Source organism: Balaenoptera acutorostrata, chromosome 18 (assembly GCF_949987535.1).
Source record: "Balaenoptera acutorostrata chromosome 18, mBalAcu1.1, whole genome shotgun sequence".
Lineage (NCBI taxonomy): Eukaryota > Metazoa > Chordata > Mammalia > Artiodactyla > Balaenopteridae > Balaenoptera > Balaenoptera acutorostrata.
This window is the reverse complement of record NC_080081.1, coordinates 65,331,885-65,352,687: the sequence shown is the minus strand read 5'-3', so window position 1 is coordinate 65,352,687 and position 20,803 is coordinate 65,331,885. Positions and strand designations below refer to the sequence as shown.

Sequence of the window (20,803 nt, the reverse complement as noted above, 5' to 3'; positions counted from 1 at the left end):
TAATTAGGGCTCCCCACAGCTGGGCACAAGGCAAACCTTCCTGTCTACGGGGTCCGAAGACCCCCTTCCTGTCCCTTCTCCCCATCCTTCCTCCTCCCCACACCCTCCGGCTGTCCCTCTAAAACGTTATCCTCTTCTCACTCTGTGAGGGTGAAAGGGCAACATGAGCCGACATAAAGGGCAGAGGATGGGATGGGATATCCTTGGCCAGAGGCCTCCGCCCTAGGTCTTTACCTGGTGCTGCTAACAAGCCAGTACTAGAATAAGAACTCCATGTCCATAGCAACACTAAACAACAGATTCCAGGTGGTCCTGAGATTACCAGAGTGGGGAGTACAATGAACTTGGTTCCAGGCTGCAGGGACTTAAAAACAGACGCTGTTCTCCTTAAGGACAGGGGTGGGGTACGAAGATCAAAGAGCCCAGGATAATCATCCCAGGGCAGACTGTCTCCCCTGTTACTTTTTCTTTTGCATCTAATAGAGGGGATGCTTGTTACATATTCTGATTCTAAAAAAGGTTGCATTGAGCTTTTGGCTTCCCCTATAGGCTGGAGAGAATGACCAGAGGGCTGAATATTTTCTGGCTAATATTAACTTTAAGTAAAATAAGCAAGGTTGATACAGGAATGAGGAGGAAACAAAATCATTTTACTCAAGGTATCAAGTCATAGGATTGAGAAGAAACAATCAAGTATTAGTTGTAAATTAAAAATACACCCATTTTCCTGAGTAAACCTGAAAGGTGTAAAGTAATACCAAACAAATGAAAACAAATATGGAAAAAAAAAGTTTTTAAATTTCAACTTTTTTTTTTTTTTTGGCCGCACCGCGGCTTGTGGGATCTTAGTTCCCCGACCAGGGATTGAACCCCGGCCACGGCATTGAAGCGCTGAGTCCTAACCACTGGACCATCGGGGAATTCCCCCCAAAAAGTTTTTAAAACATAAGTGAAACACTAGAATTTTTATATGGAAATTACAATATAAAAATTACCCCCAAAAGAGGAATAAAATATCAGTTTGACGTCTGTGTTGGTACATGTTATGAAGCTGAATAAATGGTCAGGTGAAGACATGGAAAAAAGAGATTAAAGCCATATTTACTTAGTATTATGTCTGTAAAGCACTTTGCAAGTTACAAAAAATGAATAAAACATGGTCACTGACTTCAGTGTCAGGTTGATGACCTCAAGGCCAGACCATTCTGAAATATGCCCAGAGCATCCTACTTTCTGTGACAAAGACCTGCCCTAAAGAAACCTAGTTTACCAGAGCCTTTTCTGACCTTGGGGAAGGGCAGTAAGGTAACCCCAGCCCCCTCCAGCCTTCCTGTCTTAGATAAGAGGACGGAAAAAAGACTAAGAAACTCTTCAGAAGATCACAGCCCTTGTTTCTTTATATGTTTTAAATTTTTGTTCAAAACTGGACTTGGAAAATAATGTAACAACTAGAAATCAGATTTTTCCCTTTCTCCAGGGTCTACTGTTGTTGTTTGTTTGTTAAGTGACCTTTCTGAACTCTATTCTTTGTACAGCATGACGACTGAAGTCAGCTTGGTCAGCATAAGGGTCAGCTAGTAATTAGAGAGTCGCTCAGGTGCCCGCAACCAGTAAGTCTCCCAGGGGTTACCATGCAAAAAAGAGAAAACGGCTTCTGGCGCCGTCTCGTCTCTCTCCATTGTCTCCTTGTGCTCAGGCCTCTGCTGCCCTCTTTTCCCTTCTCTGCCATCTACCCCTCCTCTATACCCTCACTTCCCCCACACTAACTCTCTTGGCTAACTTCCCTTTTTCTCTTAAACTCTCCCCCCTCCCCTTTTCCTCTGAACTTTTCAGAACCAGTACCTTTAAAATTAAGCCTACTGAGGATCCAGAGACTAAACCCTTCATTTCTTCTAGTCTCTGAGCTAAAGCTATTCTCTGAACTTTGAGCCATAGTCATAGATTTTTCCCAAAGTAACCGAAGAGCCTCACAGATTTGCTGAGGAATTTAATACTGTTACTCAACTTATCAGCCTGCTTTACTCTGCCTTGTATCAGCTAGTCTATATGCTGGTCGGCAAAAGCCAGTCCCAACACTGAATAAAGACTGCTAACTGGGAAAATCCTGAAAGGTACCTAGAAATACAACTGGAAAAGCGTTACCGAACCAGGTTTGTTTGCCCAACACGCAGCAAGCCAAATGCTGAGACACCGAAGTTTGCAGCAGCGAAGGGGTTTATTCACAAGGCAGCCAAGCAAGCAGACAGGAGAACAGGTCCGAAATCCACCACCTCAAAGGCCCGGGAGCGAGGGGTATTTATGGGATAAAACTAAGGCGTGGGGAGCATGGGCAAAGCTAATTGGAGATAAGAAAAAGGTGAGGTGATCTTCTTCGTAGATACACCTAAGCTACCGGCTTCTTCCCAGTACGCATGCTCAGAAAATAGTGGTATTAGCATGCTCTGAGGATGGAGTTTTCCTGCCTTCTGATGTCAAAAGGTCACCGAGCATGCTCAGTTGGAGGGTCGGTGGTCTTAACCAGTCTTAACCAGCTGGAGCTCAAACTGGACACAGCTGACTTCAAGCTCCTGAAAAACAACTCAGGCAAACCTCTTATTGTGTAGGCTACTGGAGGACCTGCACGTTTTTGTAAAAACAATTAAAGGGAGCTTGATCATTACAGGTGTAATGGATCTAACTGATGATTACCTTCAGTTTCAAAACCAGCCTGCTAATTTATTTGATCAGGCTCAACAATCGCTAGGTGGCTTCACAGGGCAATTTCTAGGGCTTTTCCAAAGCCTGTTGATTGGAACACAATTCAGCCTTGCACACAAAAATCTGATAAGCCTGTTCATGACTATTACCGTCAATTTCAGATTATTTTAAATGAAAATTCTGATCTTCCTTCAGATGTTGAGTCCACTCAGGTAGCTTTTAACTCTATATTTATTTACAGGCTAAACCAGGACCTTTCCCTTCTAGTAAAAAGGACCAGGATGAAATGGGAAACTATGTCCACTCCAAATTTAGTTAATCTGGCAAACCAGCTCTCTTGAATGCTAGATGAGTCACCTAAAAGGAAGACCACCGCAATGCTTAATCTTCAACTCCAGCAACTGAAAAGCAAAACCCTCCTAGTTTCTGTTATTATTGCAGAGACATTGGAAAAGAGACTTACAAATTTAAGCTCTTCAGGCACCTGCAGCCCTCTAACCAGCCTTTGAACAGACTCTCAATTCTCAATGAGAGGGCTCTGAGGAACTACAGGGGCTTTTCCCAATCCTCCCTCTAACTGGCTTGAAGAAACATTTCTCCAGATTGGGGCTGAATCTCTTCCAGTCCTAATAGACATCAGATTCACACTCTTGGTTATCAACGCCACTACTATAAAGCAGTCCCTGCCTTGGAGTACTAGAACAGTTCAACCAGTAGGGACCTCTAATGAACCCCAAGATGCTTCTGTCTCTGAACCTACCTCCTTTTGTTTAGGCCCTTTGAGAGAGACACACCATTTTCTCCTTAGTTCCTTCACCCCTATGCATTTGTAAGGCTGTGACTCCTTAAAGAAGTATCATGCCAGAATTTCCTTCTCTCAAAAGGGGGGAATAATTCTTTTTTTTTTTTTTTTTGGCCACACTGCGGCTGATGGGATCTGAGTTCCCCGACCAGGGATCAAACCCAGCTCCACGGCAGGGAAAGCCCGAGTCTTAACCACAGGACCACCAGGGAATTCTGGGGGGAATAATTCTAGAATTTAACAGTAGTCATCAAAGCAGCTGATCAGTTGAATTAAATGACCCTGTGACATCTTTTATTTGCTCCGTCTAGAGCTGATCCTGGAAACACTAATTATTTGTCCCTATTGAATCAGCTACCACCCTCCTTACAGGCAAAATCTCCACTGATACCGGCAAAATTCACAGTGCATCTCCCATCAAGATTCAGGTAGATCCCTCAAAGCCTCTTCGCAGAATTAATCAAGAGCCTATAAGTAAAGAAGCCCTTCAAGGCATAAAGCCCATAATAGAAGATTACAGGCTCAAGGTCTCATTATCCCTTTTACTAATCCCTGTAATACTTCTATTGCCCCTGTGAGAAAACCTAAGGGCGAGGGTGAGAGTTTGTCTAGGACTTCTGAACAAGAAACAACATTGTTATGCCTAAACATCCTGTTGTTCTTAACCCTCATATATTGCTAACATCCATTCCTACAGGAAGCACATTCTTTACTGGAATTGATTTATGCAGTGCATTCTTTAGTATTCCAGTTGATGAAACTAGCCAATACCTTTTCCCCCCTCACTTGGGAAGAAAAAAAATTCACCTGCACAGTAATATTTCAGAGTTTACTGAGAGTTCTACTTACTTCTTACAAATCCTGAAGGCTGATCTTGATGATAAAAAATTCCCTAGAGGTTCCACTTTGTTGCAATATGTGGATGATCTGCTTCTCTGCTCTCCTTCTCAAGCCCCTTCACAGGAAGACAGCAGCCACCTGCTAAAGCTTTTAGCCTTAAAGGGACATAAGGTCAGCAAGGAAAAATTACAGTTTGCCCAAACCCAGTTTAGATATTTAGGGCATCTGCTATCAGAACAAGGGCTATATCCAGATCCAGATAGATTTCATGATGTCCTAAGTTTCCTAAAACCCCAAACTAAAAGCACCAAAGCTAGTTGGTTATTGCTAAAATTAGATTCCGAATTTCCTTCTTATGGCCTAACCTCTTTAGTATGTTTTACTAAATAATAACAACCCTGACCCAATTTTATGGGAAAAACCATATAACATAGCCTTTAAGGCCTTATAGGAGAGTTTGATGAACCCATCTGCCCTTGGGCATCCCAATTTTCAGATTCCCTTTTTCCTTTTTCGTATAAGAAAAGTAATGTAATGCCCTTGGGGTACTCACTCAAAAACCCAGGGCCCACCATTGACCCATAGGCTATTATAGCCAGCAACTGGACCCTGTGACACTGGGATACCCCCTCTTGCCTTACAGCCACTGCCCTTTTGGTTAAGACCACTGAGAATATCATTGTGGGATCCCCTTTAACCACTTTTGCACCTCATGCAGTAAAAGCCCTCTTGAATTCTCATCATACTCAACATTTCTCAGTCAGTCGCTCACTTCCTATGAAGTCCTTTCATTAACTCTCCTCACATGACACCTTTACATTGCAATAAACTTAACCCTGCTGCTGTTCTCCCCTCTGTCCCCGACAAAGTCCCTCCTGACTGCTTAATGCTGATGGATCACCTCCTGACTCCTCATGATGATCTGCAGGCAATTCCTTTGGGTAACACTGACTTCTCATGGCTCACTGATGGTTCTTATTTAAACGGTGACAATGGCAAATACCGTGCTGAGTATGCTATTGCAACTCCTTTTGATATTGTGGAGGCAGCATACTTACCTATGGCTACTTTGACCCAGCAGGCTGAACTATTTGGTCTTACACAGGCGTGCACTTTAGCCAAGAGCAAAACTGCCCATATTTATACTGATAGTAAATATGCTTGCAGAACAGCTCATGATTTTGGAATGTTGTGTAAGCAATGTGACTTCCTTAATTCCAGTGCAAATAAAAGCCCCTTATGTTTAGGAATTATTGGGTGCAATAATTTTACTTGCTTGCTTTGGCTATCATTAAGATTCCAGGGCATTCTAAACTTGAGTTTCTGGAAGCTAAAGGAAATCATCTGACTGACATTTCTGCAAGGCATGCTGTCCTTAAAGGAACCAACAGCAGTCAAACCTCTGTCATGATCAAAAGGGATATTTCCACAAATGATAACTTAGAAAAACTGGCTAGAGAAGCCCAAAAATTGGCCTCAGAAAAGGAAACACAAGACTGGAAATTCAACAACTGTTGGTTTGATAAAAAGAGAAAGTGCTGGTTTGGACCAAATAACAACCCAGTCCTGCGAGAGACTCTAAAATTGCCACTCCTCTCCACAGTTCATGCTTTAAACCATTGGTCTACTGACAAAATGATAGCCTTCATGAATCAATATTGGCGGGGAAACATTAACAAGACCACAAAAATGCCTACATCACTTGTCCCACTTGTCCTAAATATAACTCACAGAAGCCTGTTTGTACTTCCCCGGGCATGTTACATTGCCTAACGGACACTTTGGGATCTGGCAGACGGATTCCATACAACTTCCTCTGTCTCATGCATATAAATATGTTTTAGTCACGGTCTGCATGTTTTCACACTGGACTGAAGCCTTCCCTTGCAGACATGCTACTGCCTCTTCTGTGGCTAAAGTCCTTCTGGAAAAGATTATTCCTATCTGGGGAACTTCTCAAACTTCACAGTGACCGAGGAACCCATTTTACTTGTCAGATACTTCAACGAGTCTGTGCTATTTGGCCAGGTTTACAACACTTTCTCTGCACTTGCCGCCCTCAATCCTCTGGTTTAGTCAAAAGCACTAATGACATTATTAAGACTCAATTGGCAGAACTTGAGTCTTGGAGAGGCCCTCCAAATATCTTGGCCGCAAGCATTGCTGTTGATCCTTGTCAATCTTAGATTCACTCATAAACTCTCACCCTTTGAAATAGTCACAGGATGCCCAGTGCACTGGCTCTTGCCTCTTTTGACCCACAACTGACAAAAGGATACACCAATATTACAAAGGCCTAATTGCTTCTATTGAAAATAACCATGTTTTGGTAGAGCCATCTTTTCCCAGTGCACTCTTGGAAGATGAAAACCTCGAGCATCACAACTTATAAACTGGAGATTTCTTCAACTGGAAAAGATACTTCCAGAAAGACTCCATTTAACCTCTCTGAAAAGGCTCCTGTCAGGTACTACTAACCAATCCTTGTGCCACCAGACTCTAGGGAATAGACTCAGCTTCACATGACACACCTAAAGAAAGCACCAAACCCCAACTGGACCCGCACATCATCTGGTGACCTGGAAGTAAAGATATCCAAACCAGGGCTGTTGGAAGTTTGTCACCAAACCTTTGATGATGATGTAATGTTTCAGAGGCTCTCCAGTGTCTATGATCTTGATAACATATAAACTTTAGATTACAAGTGCTTGAGGGAGGATGGGAGGGAGATGCAAGAGGGAGGGGATATGGGGATATAGGTATACATATAGCTGATTCACTTTGTTATACAGCAGAAACTAACACAACATTGTAAAGCAATTATACTCCAATAAAGATGCAAAAAACGTGATACAATAAAAAAATCTATCAATAAGAAAAATAAATTAAAGAAAAAAGTGCTTGAGAGTGCTCTCTCCCATCCCTCCTTGTTACTCCAGCATAACCTCAGTAGGTTTCCAATCTGTACACTTTCTTTCCCACAGGAGACACTACCCCCAGGAAAGGTCCTTCCTGGCACTGAGGGATAAAAAGCCACTGAAACTGGAAAACCTGACTCTTGATCAGTGATGCTTTCAGAGAAAGAGCTTGATCAAAAGGGGAAAAGGTAAAGAATTAATAAACAGAAACCTCAATTAAATAGTCAGGAGACCAGAAGGGGGAGCTCTCATGCCCAACAAGAAGAGGAAAGACCTCCTTTCCTTTCCTGGCAAGGACTCAACCAGTGAAAAGCATGGATTTTTTTTTTTTTTTTTTCACTACAGCCCTCCCAGCTTCCATTTCTACTCTACAAAAAGTTCTCTTTCCCTTGCTGTGCGGGAACTTGCAAATGGCTCGCCATGGCTGCAGACCCTGAATTGCACATTTCTGCTGACCCCCAATAAACCCATTTTTGCCGGAGAAATAGCTGGCCGTCTATTTTAGGTCAACACTGGGACTGCAGGATGTTGGTTTTCAAGGCTCCTATGGAGCTGAGGAGGGTGTGACTAGGAATAGGGCAAGTGAGAGGACCCCAAAGCTCACCGTTCTCATCAAAATTCAGCCTATGTTATTGAATAAATGCTCTGCAGATTGCTGTAAGACTTTGGTTAGTTTCCAGAGTTCTGAAAAAGTTGATTCTGACCATTTTTGCCAGTATTCTTTTGCTTTATGAAGGGAAGAGTTTTTGGAGGTCTCTGCCAGTTTCACTGATATTACTTCCAAATATACTTTTAAATACATTACTAAATTCACAAGAAAGTAAGGGAAGTACTAGATCATCACACACACACACACTCACACACTTTAGCACTGAAACTAAAGTGATAAACCAACACAGAAACAAGGAATGCCCTGGAAGTTTGCCAAAACCAAAAATCTAGAGCTTTGTTGGTCAACATTGTGGCTGACTGAAGTGGTAGATAGGAGTTGGGGAAAAAAATAGGCTAACCATAAAGCTTTAAAAAAAAAAAAAAAGCTGTGAAATAAGATGTCAAGAGAGGACTTTGAAAAGCTCTCACATATTCCTGGGAATATAGAGTTTTGTTGGTTAACCAAGTAACAGGATTTGAACCTGACAAAGTGGGCAGCTCAATGAGACCTACACATAAATCCAGGCACTCAAACTGACTATATATTTGGTTGAAAAGATAAACTTGGAAAAATCTATAGGGGGGCAGAGTGAACCAACAAGCAAATCAGTCTGTCTCTGCTGGCATTGGATTTACAAACATTAATAATTTTAATTTTGATAATCTTCCCCAGTGTTTTGTAATCAGCTGTACTCTCATGCTGAAATTTGAATTTACGCCACATTCCAAAATAGAACTACCATATGATCCAGAAATTCCACTCCTGGGTGTATATCCAAAGAAGACAAAAAAAAAAAAATTAAAAAACCACTAACTCAAAAAGATACATGCATCCCAATGTTCATAGGAGCATTATTTATAATAGCCAAGATATGGAAGCATCCTAAGTGTCCATCAACAGATGAATGGAGAGAGAAGATGTGGCACATATATACAATGGAATATTACTCAGCCATAAAAAGAAAAAAAAATGGAATTTTGCCATTTGCAGCAACATGGATGGACTTGGAGACTATTATGCTTAGTGAAACAAGTCAGAAAGAGAAAGACAAATACTATATGATATCACTTATATGTGGAATCTAAAACATAAAACAAACTGGTGAATATAACACAAAAGAAATAGACTCACAGATATAGAGAACAAACTAGTGGTTACCAGTGGGGAGAAAGAAGTGGGGAGGGGCAATAAGAGGTACATAATACTATGTATAAAATGAATAAGCTACCAGGATATATTGTACAACACAGGGAATATAACCCATATTTTATAATAATTACAAATGGAGTATAACCTTTAAAAATTGAATCACTATGTTGTACACCTGAAACTCCTATAATATTGTACACCAACTATACCTCAGTAAAAATAAAGAAAGATATATAAAAACCTTAAAAATTAAAAATAAAATAAATAAGATAAAATATTGTTGGGGGAACATCTACCAAAACATACTAAAGTTTTAGGCTGAAGAAAATACTAGAAAACATGTTCTTAAATCCCCCTATGAAAGCATTGTAATTCATTTATTTATTTTTGGTTGTGTTGGGTCTTCGTTTCTGAGCAAAGGCTTTCTCCAGTTGCGGAGAGCGGGGTACACTCTTCATCGCGGTGCGCGGGCCTCTCACTATCGTGGCCTCTCTTGTTGCGGAGCACAGGCTCCAGACGCGCAGGCTCAGTAGTTGTGGCTCACAGGCTTAGTTGCTCCGCGGTATGTGGGATCCTCCCAGACTAGGGCTCAAACCCGTGTCCCCTGCATCGGTAGGCAGACTCTCAACCACTGCGCCACCAGGGAAGCCCAAAGCATTGTAATTCATTTACTTCTTTTTCATGCTACCAGACTTTCTCCACTTTGTCATATTCAATGTTCTTTTATTAGCATAATAACCTTATTATAATTATGCATATGTATCTATTTATAACAAACTATATGTTTGTTAAAATATCACTGAAAGTTTTTTTTAGTTTTAAAAAAATAGTTTTTATTGAAGCATATCATATGATAATGCTTATCATATTTATCATCAAATTTTGCTTTTATGAAAAATGAATATGCATCACACTTAGATGAATCCAAAAGTAGAGTATACATGAAGCTTATGTAGTAACTGTATTCATTTCTTTATTTTACTTTTTCTTTCTTTCTTCTCCCTTTTTTTAATGCATATACTTGAATACTGGTGCTTTGTTTCTATAAGAAGAATTCTCAAAAGTGGGGTTACTGGATCAAAAATATGTGCATCTAAATTATGAAGCAAGCAATAAAATAAAAATCCATGACCTTACATAGAAGAAAAACATTTCTAATCCTGTGGAAGCTACCGGGGGTTCTCCTCTTATCCATTCCCCTTGTCTCTCCATTGAGGTGACCATTCTTCTGAAGGTTTTTATGTTCATGACCCCCTTGCTTTTCTTTACAGTCTAGATAGATAGATAAAAGACAGACAACAGCAGAAACTAACACAACATTGTAAAGCAATTATACCCAATAAAGATGTTAGGAAAAAGAAAAAGACAGATATTTAAACAATACACTATTTTGTTATAGTATCTATTTTTAAGCTTTACAAAGATGGGTATCATAGTGAAATGATATTTACTCTGAAGCACATTTTGATCACTAAAAACCACTCGATAAATATTAATTAAATTAAATTGCTGGGATTGTTTGCATAGCTTACAAAAATTTTATTCTATAACATATCTAAAATAACATTGTGTTAATAAGTATCAGTGGCTCTTTGATTTAAAGGCCGTGAAACACAGGCTAACTGTAAATGTTTTCCATATATCCACATTATTTTCCAGTGGCATGACACTATTCAGATATTTAGAAATAAGTTATTTTGTCAAGAAAAAAGTTGCTGAACTCTAGAAAGTACAAAGTAGACACAATTGAACGTTTTTGAACCTGGAGAAGCAAGGATCATTTTCTATAAATGATTTTTCACAAGTGTGTTTCTCACTTTCATGCATAGATAGCTTAATTGCTGTATTACCAGTTTGCTTCACGAGATGGCGATATGAGGCATAATAATTACAAATGCCTTCAAAAAAGTAAAAATAACGTTACCTTGAGAAGACTGTTATCTGTAGAGGAGAAACTATTGCCTGTAGATGTCATCTTAAAGGATATAATCTTCCATCACATGATTTGTCATGAATTGTCAGCTCCAGGGAGAAACATTTGCTTGGGGTTGACAGTGAGGAGTTTACTAGTTAAAAACAATTCATTGGTGAACTGAGTGGCCTCCTTCATTTATTCACCTGGTCATTTGTTTATTTTTTTCATTCACTGACCAAGCATTTATCAAGCACCGAGTGTGCCCAACACTGCCAGGCATCGGGGATATAGAAATAAACCCCACTGGGAACGTAGACACAATCCCTTTCCTCAAGGAGCCCACAGCCTTGGTCTAGTAGGGAAATGAGTATATACACTAGCAATTACAATACATTTGGGGCAGAATGATAGAATGAGATAACACAAGGTTCAGTGGTGGCATCAAGAAAGAAATAGCTAGCTCTGATGGAGTAGGAAGAGATGCCTGGAATGAGTTTTAAGGGGTGAATAATTCAGAGACATTCAAAGATGGAAAGAAAACTATAGCAATAGTCTAGACAAAACTTGGTGACGGCCCGAACCAAGTGAGTACACGTGGGGACAGAAAGGAGATGATGTGGCCAAAAGGTGCACAAGAGGTAGAATATGTTGGGCTTGATGGCTACATGATTGAGCGATCAGAGGGAAGGAAGAAATTTCCTAAATCATTTAAGACAAGTACTGTGGAGGTCAGGATAAAATTTCAACGTGACTATCAGAAACTGAAAATAATTTTAATGAAGCACTTCTATTCATATCTTAAATTGTAGAGTGCCTCCCCACCCTTCCCCCATTCTTGAGATCTCACCTCATTCTCTGTTTACACTGGTGTGTGAATTTGTTCTTCCTGCCAAATGAGTCAGTCTCAGATTTGTGCTGACATGTATTAAATTTCCTGTAAAAGTAAGAAACTAGTGTGTCATATCTCTTGCTCTCCCTCTTCTTCTCCCTCTCTCTCCTTCTCCTTCTCTTTCAATCTCTCTCTCTCTCCTTCACACACGCACACCCAGGGACAAGTATGTAGATAAAAGTGTAGTGTCGTTTGTAGAAAGTTACAAATTAAAAAAATAGAATAACTATTCATATAGCAGAAAAACAATCCCACACTCATACCAAACCCCAAGAAACTGCAGCCGCTACCCTTCAGTGTTCTTGAATCCTGGAATGGAACATGGGCTTTACTGCAGGTATTTACAACATGATACATATTCATCTATTTGGAATAGCTTTCTAAGTTGTTTTTTAAGTCCTATTATTTCATGCAAATGATTAGAAACCTAGAATTTTCAAGTTTCTGTTTCCAGTCTGCATCTTAATTTCCACTGCGAACTTAGCTCTGTTTTCGGTTAACATCCATATGGGTAACTTTACCCATCCCCTAACACAGGGAGTGTAATAACACATACCCAATGAGCGTGTGAGACTCAGCCAGAAGCTGACTTGCTATGACCCCATAAATCAGCCCGGACAGCTGCTAGAGGCAACATGAGAGAGAAAGAGAGAGAAAGAAGAGAAGCCAAAGTCACAAAGAGCACCTTCCTGACAGGCAGAGTGGATCAAGTGCTAGAAAACTTAAAACTTCAAAATTTCTAATTTCCTTTTTTGAAATTTTTTTTTTTTTTTTTTTTTTTTGTGTAGTCGTGAAGCAGGAAGAATTTAGACGTGTATACTTGAGTCTCCCGGGCTCCTTCTCCTTATCTTCATCTATATCCACATTATCCCCTTATCTACACTCCAATCCACTTCTCTGTCTTCTCACCCTCCTGCCACCTCATGCCTGGATCATCCCTGTGGGACAATTAAAGTGGACAGAGGAGCATCGGTAGTAACCACAAAGCGATGTTGAATGACTGGACCAAACCCAACCAGTACAAACTTCACCCACCTGTAGAGTATATTTCTGAGACAAGTGTACAAAGGGTTCAAGTCAAAAGCCTTTAAGATATAACATAAGCTGGTGGAAGGGGCATGAGAGGTTTATATCAAAAGGTCTTGGTTCAGAGGGTTCCTCAGAGAAGTGGTTGATTCTAGGGCTGGGGTAGGGAGAATCTAATCGAGCCTGGAGAGTCTTGTGTCAGAAAATACAGAATGCCCACAATGACGAGGCCTGACAAAAGGATATAGGAGTCAACCTAAAGGAGTCCCCAATGGCCAAAGTTGGGACAACTTGAGCAACAAAGTAAATAATGATAATATGGGGTTATGATCCATAGGATTAAATAAATATCCATGAGTCCATACATATCTATATCTATGTCTATCCATCTATCTATGACAAAATCACTACTAGGTAAACATCACAATAATAATTGCTGCAGGCAAGATCCATTGATGGAAAGTTTGAGGAAAATTAGGATATTAGCATAGTCTCAATGTATATCCACTAAGATATTCATCAGTTACAAAGAGAAAAATAGTAAGTTGACAGTGGAGAAACCTGACAGATACCACCTTAACCAAGTGATCAAGGATAATATCACCAGAAATAGGACATACCAACATTGTGCATTTTCTCTTATAATGCACTGAGAAGGACACTTTCCCTCTGTGTTATTCTTGTCAAAAATATATAACCGCAATCAATCGTGGGGAAGCATCAGACAAACCCCAATTGAGAGACATTCTACAAAATACCTGGCCAGTACTCTTCAAAAGTTTCAAGGTCATGGAAGACAAAGATTGAGTAGCTCTCCCAGATTGGAAGAAACTAAGGAGACATAATGATTAAATGCAATGTGAGATTCTGGACTGGATCCCAGAATGACAGACAAAAAGATACTAAAGGGAAAACTGATGAAATTCAAATAAGGTGTGTAGTTTAATTAATAGTATTGTATCAATATTAATTTTCTCATTTTGATAACTGAGCTATGGTTGTGTAATTGTTAACATTAGGGGGAGCTGGATGAGGGTAGACTTGAACTCTCTATGTGCTATTTCAAATTTTTTTCTATAAATCTAAAATTATTTAAAATTTAAATGTTTTGTTTTTTTAAGAGTTTGAGTCCAATCTCAGCTACAACATTTATTAGTTCTGTGGCCTTTCTGGGCCTCATTTTTCTTACTAAACAGAGAGTTAGGATGGATGATCCCTAAACCCATTCTAGAGAACTATAGAATTGCTTTCTTACCCACAGTGCTTGACTTCCTTTACTTCCGCAGACCGCATGCAGCAGATGTTGAAAGGGGGAATCTTAAAAACAGTCATGAAATGATAATTGCAGGTAATTCACCTCTGCAGTTCAAGTTTCCAATTTAAAGCAGAATGATACAGGACTGGAGGATTGTTCCCAGCTTGTTAGGGGTCAGAAGCTGCTTCAGTAGAGATCATGCCAAGAGGAAACTTACTCGCCCAAAAGTATTGCTAAAGAAAGAGAGTTTTAGTCTAGAAGAAAACACAGAAATAGAATATTAGCTGTTAAAGAGTAGTGGAATTATGAGAAGTCATTTTGTTTCAAAGTTGCCTTAATGTCACCATTTTCTTTTTAGAATTAAAAAATACATCTGCCAAAAAAAATTTTTTAATGCTTGTACTTGGATAAACATATTGTTCAAAGTTCCCACCTCTCTAATCCCAGCATCTAGGAATAATGTCCCAGGAATGCTTTGGCAGTTTAAAAACAAATCAGCTTCGCAGTGTTCTTTTCCCCTGATATCCTCCCACACACCCACACACGCATTCCTCTTGACCACTAGGAAATTCCATGTTCTCTCCTTCCAGCAGCATTCCCCTCCCTTTTCTCATTCTCCCATGGGCCCTTCATCCCTGAGGATACATGGCATCCGATTCAAGCATGAACCTGAACTGAAGGATACAACACCTCAAACTAAGAGGTATTCCCTCTTTCTTTATACTTTCCAAGTTCAGCAAGGTTTTCTTTAGTCACTGATGATCAGAAATGTCCATCTTCTTTATTTAGCTACCTTTTTTTTTTTTCTGAAATTTCAAAGTTCTACTACTCATCCAGGGCCTCCCTCAATTGAACAAAAACCCAGTGTTTTTAATACTTGGTACACTTGCCCTGGTACAAGTGCCCAGCTTGGTACACTTTCTAAGTGTTATAGGAAATTGAGTTTTGTTTTGTTTTAAGTTTACCGGAAATTTTCCGCAATCAAATCTCTGTAGGGTGGAAATTACTCAGAAAGCGCTCTACGAGCCCATTTAGAATTATTTACGTTCAGAAGAACTAGCACGTAATAGAAGAACTATTACGTTCAGAAGAACATTTTCATGGGTCTTCCCCTATGGAGTTTTCACAACCATGTGGCCCAGACAAAGCACATGCTTGCAGCATTTCTCAGCCTCCTTACAGCGTTCAGGAAATTCCATGTTGGTGGTAATGGTGTCAAATCAGAGCTTATTGGGATTACACGACCCTCTTGGTTGCCTGGGGCTCCACCAAGTGGTTTAACAGTAGCCATCTACCCAAAGGGGGTTCCTTTGCCACCAGCCCTTGTTCTAGCACAGAGTGGCTTTCATTTCTGACTGGATTTATCTGACTATCTGAAAATTTATCCCTTCATGTGCCAAAACAAAAATATGATTTAAACTGTTCTCTATGAAATGTTCGTGTATTTACCCTTCTTTGCTTTTAAAATAGAATATACTGCATACGAGTTAACGTTTCCAGATGAACCCTATTATAAAATGTGATGCCCTAAGGCTAAGGAAATGTGTACCATAGTCTGATTTTGTTTCATTTATTCCAGGTTCACACACTTTTTGGATTCTTAGGTCATACTTTTTTTTTTTTTTTTTTTTGACCGTGCCACGCCGGCATGTTGGATCTTAGTTCCCTGACCAGGGATCAAACCCACGGCTCCTGCAGTGGAAGCATGGAGTCTTAGCCACTGAACCGTAAGGGAAGTCCCATCTTAGGTCATACTTCTAGTTTTTCTTTTTCTCCTTCACTGTCAGGGTGTCACTATTACCAGTGTGCCTTCCGGTGTACTTTTCAGCTACTTCTGATCTGATGTAGGTGTGGGGATGAGATGTCTGGAATCATAATGCCACAGGTAAAATAAGTCTATGGATCTGGAGGGAGGCCTGATAACCTCTCACGTTATTAACATACATGACATTTGAGTGTGATTCAGAAGAGGTGAAAGAAGCTAGAAAGAAAATAAAATGAAGCATTGGACTTGATTATTGAAAAGTCTCTTTGAGCAGCTAAATTACAAAAATATAAGATTGCATTGTTCTTTAATTACAGTGTATTTCATACACAATAAAATGCACATAACTTCAGTGTATAGTTTGTCTTGGCAAATGTGTATACCTGTGTAACCCCATTACTCAAAGCAAGATACCGAGCATTCCCATCACCCCAGAAGTTCCTTTGCTCTCTTTCAAGCCAATGCCCCTCCCCGCCCCACCACACCCCCCCAAAGACAGTGGTTATTCTCATTTCTGTTGCTACAGTATTTATTTGCCTGCCCTTGAAGTTTTCATAAATGGAATCATACAATATATCCTCTTCTATGTGTGGCTTCTTTTGTTTAATATAATGTTTTGGAGGTTCAAGTTGTTGCATGCACCAGTGGCTTATTCTTTTTTATTGTTGAGCAGTAGTCCATTACACAAATATAACTCAATCTGTTTGTCCATTCTTCTGTTGACAGAATTTGGTTTGTTTCCAGCTTGGTGCTATTATGAATAGAGCCCTAAAAATATTTAAGTATAAGTCATTTGTGGACATATGTTTTTATTTCTCTTGGGTAAATACCTAAGAGTGGAATTTTTTTTTAATAGGCCCAATCTTACTACTTGTTTTTATAATGACTTACATATACATAATCATTTCTTAAATGTTATTGATTGGTTTTTAATTTTTAGAGTTAATCTATAAACAAAGCAAGTGAAATGTAGCTATAGTTACAGAAGAAAGAAAAGATTGGAGAAAAGAGCATGGTAAGTAAAAGGAACAGCACATGCAAAGGCCTTAGGAGGAAAATAGTTGATGTATTAGAGGAGCGAAGTGAAAGCCACGTGGCTGGAGCAAAATGTTTGAAGGGAATAGTATTGGGTGGACCAAAAAGTTCCTTCGGTTTTTAAGTAAAAATAAAAGATACGTTTTTCACTTTCACCAAGAACTTCAATGAACAACGTATTCACTGTTCTATTCCACTACCTTCTGCCATTTTTCGGGCAATTTCATCATTCCATCTTCCCAAAATTTTTTCTCTTTTTGACCAAAGGACTGTTCCAGGTGCCTTTTACAGTCTTCCGGGAATTGAAATTTTCTCCATTACGAGAATTCTGTAAAGACTGAAATAAATGGAAATCCAAAGGCGCGATGTCTGGTGAATACGGTGGAGGAATCGGAACTTCCCAGCCAAGGTGTAACAGTTTTTGCCTGCTCATCAAAGAAACATGCGGTCTTGCGTTATCCTGATGGAAGATTATGCGTTTTCTGTTGACTAATTCCAGGCGCTTTTCGTTGAGTGCTGCTTCCAGGTGGTCTAATCGGGAGCAGTACTTGTTGGAATTAATCGTTTGGTTTTCCGGAAGGAGTTCGTAATAGAGGACTCCCTTCCAATCCCACCATATACATAACATCACCTTCTTTGGATGAAGGCCGGACTTTGGTGTGGGTGGTGGTGGTTCATTTCGCTTGCCCCACGATCTCTTCCATTCCACATTATTGTACAGTATCCACTTTTCATCGCCCGTCACAATTTGTTTTAAAAACGGAATGTTTTCATTACGTTTAAGTAGAGAATCGCATGCGGAAACATGGTCAAGAAGGTTTTTTTCGGTTAACTTATGGGGAGCCCAAACATCAAAGTGATGAACATAACCAAGCTGGTGCAAATGATTTTCAACGCTTGATTTGGATATTTTGAGTATGTCGGCTATCTCCTGCGTGGTATAACGTTGATTGTTCTCCATTAATGTCTCGATTTGATCGCTATCAACTTCAACTGGTCTACCTGACCGTGGAGCATCATCCAGCAAGAAATCTCCAGCACAAAACTTCGCAAACCACTTTTGACTCGTTCGCTCAGTCACAGCACCTTCTCCATACACTGCACAAAACTTCTTTTGCGTTTCAGTTGCATTTTTACCTTTCCTGGAATAATAAAGCATAATATGCCAAAAATGTTGCTTTTTTCCTTCCATCTTCAATATTTAAATGGCTACACAAAAATTCACCAATTTTGATGTTTTTTTAATGCATGTTGCTGATATGACAGCTGTCACAATACAATCTAACAAAATTGTTTCGAATGAATTTAAAGACAGCTAAGCACTACTAGAGCCATCTTACGGAAAAAAACCGAACGAACCTTTTGACCAACTCAATAGTAGGAGATGAGGCTGTGAAGATGGCAGGGGTCAGATTATGCAGGGTTTAGTAGGCTGCATTAAGAATGCTAGATTTGGGAATTCCCTGGTGGTCCAGTGGTTAGGACTCCGTGCTTTCACTGTCGAGGGTCTAGGGAACTAAGACCCCACAAGCTGCTCAGCCAAAAAAAAAAAAGGTAGATTTTATCTTAAGATAAGTGCCTCCAACTAATGATTTTAGGAGGCCAATTTATACTGTCCATTGTTTCAGGGGAGGAGATGGAAGTATATAAAGGAAGAAGCAGACAAATCTCCTGAGCAAAGTTTTGGAGAGATGGGCATGGCCTTAGTCGGGCTAGAGATGGAGAAACATGGGCTTATTTGAGACATTTGGAAACAGAATTTGAGCTCACGGCATCTATCAAATGAATTTCTATGTTAAAAAAAAATAGAGCAAAATTTCAAGAAAATTTCCAAGCACTATTTTTGAAATCTTAAGTTTATCATTTTTTTGGTGTGGGCTAATTTTCTGTGAGTCATTAAAGGTATGGCCAGGACAGCTAAAAGAAATGAGACTAAGGAGAAAAGGTAAATTAAAAAAGCAAAGAATAGGATGGAAAAAGAGATTACTCATTTAATTTCAAGTATTAGGAAGCCAGTCCTAAAACAGAGAAGTGGAATGTCAATGAATGATACCTTATTGTAGCCCAGTCTCATTAAGTTTTCTAAAAGGATGGGCTCAGAGGAGACCAATTTCTTCTCTTGGTTTCACATCTGCTTCTTTGATAAAATAGGGAAACATTCAAGCCCTTTACCACATAGTGGTGTAGAAATGCTGCTGTCCCCAAAATACATTTCATAACATGAACGTATGCATCTGAAATCACTTTAAAATACAATTTTTTTTTTTACAGTGAAATAGGTCAGGCAGAGAAAGACAGATAGTATATGATATCACTTATATGTGGAATCTAAAAAACCTGAACTCATAGAAACAGACTAGAATGGTGATGACCAGGGGCTGAAGGGGGGGATGGGGAAAGGAGGTGTTGGTCAAAGGGTACAAAATACCAGTTACAGGATGAATAAGTTCTGGGGATCTAAGGTACAGCATGGTGATTATAGTTAATAATACTCTATTATATACTTGACAGTTGCTAATAAAGTAGATGGCAAATGTTCTCACCACAAAAAAGAAATGATCATTATGTGATGTGATGCAGGTGTTAGCTAATTCCATGGTGGTAATCATTTTGCAATAAGCATTTCAAATCAACACTTGTACATCTTAAACTTATAAAATGTTATATCTCAATTATATTTCAATAAAGCTGGAAAAAATAATAAAGCACATTTTTTTCATTGACTCATCCAACCGGGATCTACCAGCGGCAATGCCAAAGGATAGTATAAGGAGGCTTTAGTCACCCCCATAATCTCCTACGCTGACCCCATCAAATTCCCCAAAAATATACAGTCTAAAGAATAAGATACGTGCTCTACAAATGAAGTTCCAGACCTATCTGCTAACCCCACTGAGTTAGTTTTCTAGGGCTGCTGTAATAATTTCCCACAAACTGAGTGCCTTAAAACAACAGAAATTTATTCTCTCACAGTTCTGGAAGCCAGAAGTCTGAAATCAAGATGTTGGTAATGGTGGATTCCTTCTGGAGTCTCTCGGGAAGAGCCTTTTCCATGCATCTCACCTAGCTGGTGGCTGCTGGCAATTCTTAGCGTTTCTTGGTTTGTAGATGCATCACTCCAGTCTCTGCCTTCATCTTCACATGGCCTTCCCTTCTGTATCTCTCTGTTCTTCTCCTTTCCTGTTCCTTATAAGGACATTCATCATTGGATTTAGGGTGCACCTTAAATTCAGAATGATTTCATCTTGAGTTCCTTAATTTAATTATTATACATCTGCAAAGACCCTACTTCCATGTAAGGTCACATTCACAGATATGTGGGCTAGGACTGGGGCATATATTTTTGGAACCACAATTCAATCCACTACCGCCACCTGTGAATCTGATTGCTGCCTCTGAATCTCTCCTAGAGAAATTCCGGAGAAGCCTCTGAGTGTGTCCTAGTTGTCACCTACAGTTCACCACAAACAATAAAAATAATTACCAACTAATGAGTATTTACCAGTGACAAGCACTGTATATGTATATCTATATATGAAGAGCATTTATATTTTAATCATTGTCGTTAAAGTCATACTTGTACATAAATTTTAAAAAGCAAATAGTATGGGCTTCCCTGGTGGCACAGTGGTTAAGAATCCATCTGCCAATGCAGGAGACACGGGTTTGAGCCCTGGTCTGGGAAGATCCCACATGGCTCGGAGCAACTAAGCCTGTGCACCACAACTACTGAGCCTGCACTTTAGAGCCCGCGAGCCACAACTACTGAGCCCGTGTGCCACAACTACTGAAGCCCACGTGCCTAGAGCCCATGCTCTGCAACAAGAGAAGCCACCGCAATGAGAAGCCCACGCACCGCA

The 20,803-nt window shown here is 39.8% G+C and overlaps 1 protein-coding gene across 1 annotated transcript in view; it reads right to left on the bottom strand.

Moving 5' to 3' along the window:
• Positions 1–4,450, bottom strand: part of LOC102998585 (phosphatidylinositol 3,4,5-trisphosphate 3-phosphatase TPTE2) — a 96,865-nt gene extending 92,415 nt beyond the window's left edge. Inside the window, exon 1 of the mRNA XM_057533136.1 lies at positions 4,349–4,450. The gene's annotated coding sequence lies outside the window, so the exon portion shown is untranslated. The remainder of the gene's footprint in view (positions 1–4,348) is intronic.
• Between the last annotated feature and the right edge of the window lie 16,353 nt (positions 4,451–20,803).